The sequence below is a fragment of the Microtus ochrogaster genome, chromosome 2 (assembly GCF_000317375.1).
Source record: "Microtus ochrogaster isolate Prairie Vole_2 chromosome 2, MicOch1.0, whole genome shotgun sequence".
Taxonomy (NCBI): Eukaryota; Metazoa; Chordata; class Mammalia; order Rodentia; family Cricetidae; genus Microtus; species Microtus ochrogaster.
Genome location: NC_022010.1, coordinates 32,889,833 through 32,895,081, shown reverse-complemented (window position 1 = coordinate 32,895,081; position 5,249 = coordinate 32,889,833). Strand labels below are relative to the sequence as shown.

At 44.9% G+C, this 5,249-nt stretch overlaps 1 pseudogene; it reads left to right on the top strand.

Moving 5' to 3' along the window:
• The first annotated feature begins 383 nt into the window (after positions 1–383).
• Positions 384–1,790, top strand: LOC101996840 (annotated as a pseudogene).
• Positions 1,791–5,249: the final 3,459 nt, after the last annotated feature.

Genomic DNA, 5,249 nt, shown 5'->3' with positions numbered 1-5,249 from the left:
GAAAGAAAGAAAGAAAGTATCTCAAACTCATTGTGGGTATGCTTGAGTGATGATGTCTCAGTTCAGATCACTATGTAACTTGAAGACTGAGATTGGGAAAAGCATTTTCCCTTTATTCTGTGTAGACATCTAGGGAGCAGAGCACTAGGCTGGTTTTAGCTGTTTGACACTTTATGCTCCCATTGCCAGTGGAATTTCCCATTTCTTAACGTAACAGGGTGCTTTTCCTGCCTGCTCCACAGTCGAAATCAGCACTCCATAGACGTCACTAGGACACTCACAGTCGAGCTTGGTTAGCAGACTTAGGAACAAATATTGCATGTCCATGTCTATGGGAAAGAGCGGGGGAGAGCTCAAAGTGGAAACTATATTTAAAGGTACTGATGACAGCCAGCCACCGAAGACGCCACTCTCAGCATGAGACAGTGCCTAATACTGAACCCAGTAGGTACGGATATGGCTCAAGTGCGTTCCTCAGTAATTTCAGAAATTCGAAAATTTCTTCCAGGGTATGTATTTCGGAGTAGAGGAGGAATTGATAGTATCCCACACCTGTAACCTCAGCATCTAAGAAGCCGAGGTGTGACGACCGTGAGTTTGAGGCCAGTCTGTGTTATGTGGAGAGTCTCTGTCTCAAAACAAAACAAAAACAACAAGTGAAGCTTTAAGTAGATAGAACCAGTGCTGGAGCCACTGTCACTGAACCCAGACCACTCTGCTTCGCACCCGACAATGCACAAAACAAGATTACTATCGTTGGGGTTGATGCTGTTGGCCTGGCTTATACCATCCATATCATTTGTTTGTTTCTTTGGTTTGTTTGTTTGTTGTTTCTCAAGGCAGGCTTTCTCTGTGTAGCTCTGGCTGTCCTGAAACTCACTCTGCAGACCAAGCTACCCTTGAACTCCCAGAGACGCACAGGCCTCTGCCTCCCAAGTGCTGGGATTAATGGCGCACACCAGTATGGTCGGGCGGTGCTATCTGTATCTTAATGAAGGACTTGGCAAGATGAGCTTGCTCCTGTCAATGTCACAGGAGACAAATTGAAGGGAGAGATGATCCATTTTCAGCATGGTAGCTTTTTCCTTAGAATGCCCAAAATTGTCACTGATGAAGACTGTAGCATGCCTGCAGACTCCAAGCTGGTCATCATCACAGCAGGGTCCTGTCAGCAACAGGGAGAAAGCTGACTCAGTTTGGGCCAGCGAAATGTGAGCATCATTAAGTTCATCCTTCTCTGTGTTGTGAAGTACAGGTTCAGATCACAAGCTGCTTATTGTTTCTAACCCAGTGGGTATCTTGATCTTTGTGACTTGGAAAAGAAGTGCCTTTCCCCAACACCAAGTTATCTGATTCCAATCTGGAGTCAGCTCAGTCCTGTCACCTGATGGGAGAAAGGCTGGGCGTTCATGGGATACGCTACCATGGATGGGTCCTAAAGGAGCCATGTGGGGTGGCATGAGGGTTGCCAGCATCTTCCTGAAGATTCTCAACCCAGACCTGGGAACTGATGCAGACAGGAGCAGTGGAGAGAGGTTCACGAGGCGATGGTTGACAGGACCGATGACGTGATCAAACTGAAAGGTCGTATAGCCTGGGCCATTGGCCTTTCCATGGGAGACTTGGCCAAGAGCGTAATGGAGAATCTTAGGCAGGTTCATCCCGTTTCCACCATGATAAAGGGTTTCTATGGAGTCAAGAAGGATTCCGCAGTGTTCCTGGTGTCCTGCGACAAAATAGAATCTCAGATGCAGTGAAGGGACGGGCTTGAAGAAGAGAACAGACATGCACTGGGGAATCCAGCAAGAGCTGCAGTTCTGGGGTCCTCAGATGTTCTAGAACATCAACGTCCCTGTCCAGGCTGCAGCAGGGCTTCTCTGGAGAACACGCTCTGTCTCCTTGTCTGAGCGGTAGTTAATGCTGCTGTGTTAAGGTGGCCTAGAGAAAACCTCAGTTCCCACAGCTCTACCCTGATGCAAAGTGGTACTTGTGTGGTGGTAACCTGGTGAATGTGACAGTCCCACTATCCCGGAGACACACTGCCAATTGTGTGCAGGCTTCAGTTACCCTGGGAGCCTGCTGGGGCGCTGTTCTATGCACCCTCACCAAACACACCTAGGCCAACGAGTTCCCTACTAGTCATACCCTGGCTCAGGTGTCTAAATCCAGTATGCGTATCCTGTGCTTGTCTATCCTAAAGGATGTTATTGTGTGTGTTATTTGTGTCTGGAATGTACATTGCATTATTATGTGAAAAGTAAGTTCTGAATACGGATGATGCAACCAACTACCCAAGTGTCGTGCCAATGAAAACACCAAGTAAACTTTGAACAGAGAGATACAGAGAGAACCTAGTGGGGTTTAATTAGTTAGGTAATGGGACAGCCTGTACCTGGAAAACATATTTCCTGATGCAGGTCTTCTGGCTCAGTGTGTCCTGAAGGCTATCTTTGTTTTCTTACCTTTTCCAGGGAACATTTTTTTAAGGATGTTGGCATGGTTACACCTGGGAATTTTTAGTGGTTGTCAGTCGGTAGGGTCCTGGGCTTTCCTGTTGCCCTAGCACAAAGTGTACTGGTTTCTGCTTAATTCTGGTAATCACAATAATTAGAGCTACTTTGTCCACACCCTTTTCCATCCTGTCTTGACACTTGGGCCTCCTTCACACTCTTTTCTTTGTGAACCCCCAGTTTTTCCATCTTTCTGCTTTGAGTGCCCACTACAGATCTCACAAAATACAGTGAGCGATGCCCATGGGCGCCAAGCTGTCATGCCCGTGCTGAACGATTTAGCTCATGACTTTTAAACCTCGCACGGGGCAAAATACAACCAGATTCTCCACTGAAATGTTTAAGAATGGCTTGAAACTAAGTTCCCTGTTCCTTTCTGGAACTTTCTGCTCCTGCTCCTGCTCCTGGCTTTCACTGTCCACATTTCTCCCGGCAGTCTGGCCTTCAAAACTCACACCGGAATGTTCCCTTAAGAGATATACACTCGGCACTCTAGGGGTTCTCTGGGCCATAGCGCCAAACTCTTTCTGTTCTTTCCACAAACCAGTTCCCGAGGCTAAGAACCCACACGGTCAGGTTTACCAGAGCAACAAACCCTCTCTTGGGACCAATGTCCTGTATTAGTTGCTTCTTTCATCCCTGAGAAGGCAAGGTAAGCATCAGTATTAGTCTCTCCTTGCTTATTGACTGCAGACACAGTTTAAGCATCTGTTTTCCGTGCCTGCTACCATGGCTTTTGTGCCTTGGTGGTCTATACCCTCAAGCTCTACGCCAAAGGAACCCTTCCTTAAGTCGCTTTCCTCAAGTTTAGTTTATCACAGCAATGTGACAATACACAGTGGCTATAGCAATGTGAGGTGTTTCCCTGGGTCGTTTGATTTGGCCATATATCTGGGAAGTTTTTGTGTGTGTGTGTCGGTACCGTGCTGTTTTTATTATTATGACTGAGGTATATTGTTAAATCCAGCGTTGCATTTTCTGTGCGATGGAAGAGATGTGATCCATGGTCACAGCTGCACTCTAAGACAAGATAGATAATGGTGCTCTAAATTGCTGATTACACCTCTAATGTTTTTAGTGCTACTGCAGTGTTTTCCATATTTTTGTCAAACAGATCATCCAATTTCAGTGATCTTTTAGCTGGCATTTCAAGACACTAGGAAGTACCACTGTTGCTGCTTAGAACCAAGAACCTTTAAATGCAGAAGCCTTCTTCCACTTCGAAAAACTTTTAATTACCCTCTTAAATGAGTTGCTGGCCCTGCTTTTGGTACATTTCTATCAAGAATTAAAAGATGGAGGTTCCAGGGAAAGAAAAGGATAGGGAAAGTATAAGGTAGAGTAGATAAAAAACTGGTTTGGGGAATCTTGTGCACACTATGTCTCATGTCAAGTAAGCTTCTTAAGAAGAATAGCTTTGGGCTGAAATAATAAAGACAATATATGACAAATATATGGAGAGATGTCTTAGTGGTTAAGAGTATTGACTTCTCTTTGAGGGGACCTGTGTTCACTTACCAGCACCCACAAGGCAGCTCACAACTACCTGTAAATCTAGTTCCATGGGAACTGATACCATGTTGTGGTTCTCCAGCTCGCCAAAGCTCTCAATTCATCATCTCCCTGCAACACCAAATGCACTGCAGCACCGGAAACCCTGAATTAGCGTTTTAGTTTCTCTATTTCAGTCGTGTCTACTCTGATCTCTACTGCTTCCTGATTCCTATTGCTTTGGGTTTGGCTTTTTTTTTTAATTTTCTAAGACCTTGGTATATATTTATAGGATATTTACTCGGTATCTTTCTATATGTTAAATGAAATTGTACTTTAATTGATTCTGTCGATTTTTAAATTTTCTCAACAAAGCACTGATTATTAATAAAAGTAAAGTTGGGGACTGGAGAGATGGCTCAGTGGTTAAGAGCACCTCTGCTCTTCCAGAGGACCCAAGCTCCATTCCCAGTCATAACATGGCAGCTTTCAACTGTATATAATTCCTGTTCCAGGGGATCAGACTCCCTCACACAGACAAACATGTCAGCAAAACACCAATGTACATAAAATGAAAATAAATAATTTTTTAAAATGCAAAGTTCAAAGAGATGCATACATTTTCAAAAAAAAAAATCCTTGCAAACTGAACTCAAAAACAATCAAAATCACACACCACAACCAGGTAAGTTTCATCATAGTAATGGAAGACTCATTCAACATATGCAAATCAATTATACAGAAATAAACTTAACAAAACTTACATCATCATCTTGCTAGATGTAGAAAAGGTATTTGATAAAGTTCCACATGCCTTCATGATAAAATCCTAAAAGAGATTAAGGATGGGTTGAGCATATCTGAAATAATAAAGACAATATATGACAAATATATTCCAATATTATGTTTAATGTGAGCAAAACTGAAAACATTAACATCTGGCGGCGGAGAGGCACGGCGCAGTCGCGGCGGAGAGGCGCTGCAATCAGGAATAGGCTTTGGGGGACCGGCGCTACGACAGACGCAAGCAGCGGTTACCAGCGCGGTGGGGACCTGCGTGGAGGCAGACGCAAGTGGCGGGGACCGGTGCGGCGGCATAGGCACGCACAAGGCGGGGACGGGCGCACAATAACGAGAGCAGATCGCCCCACTACAATTAAATCAAAGAGGTAGGCCTTTTGTTGGCAAGGTCACTGGCAAACGGGAAGCCTGGTCCTGATCCTGAAGACCCTTCGGAGGGGTGAGAGG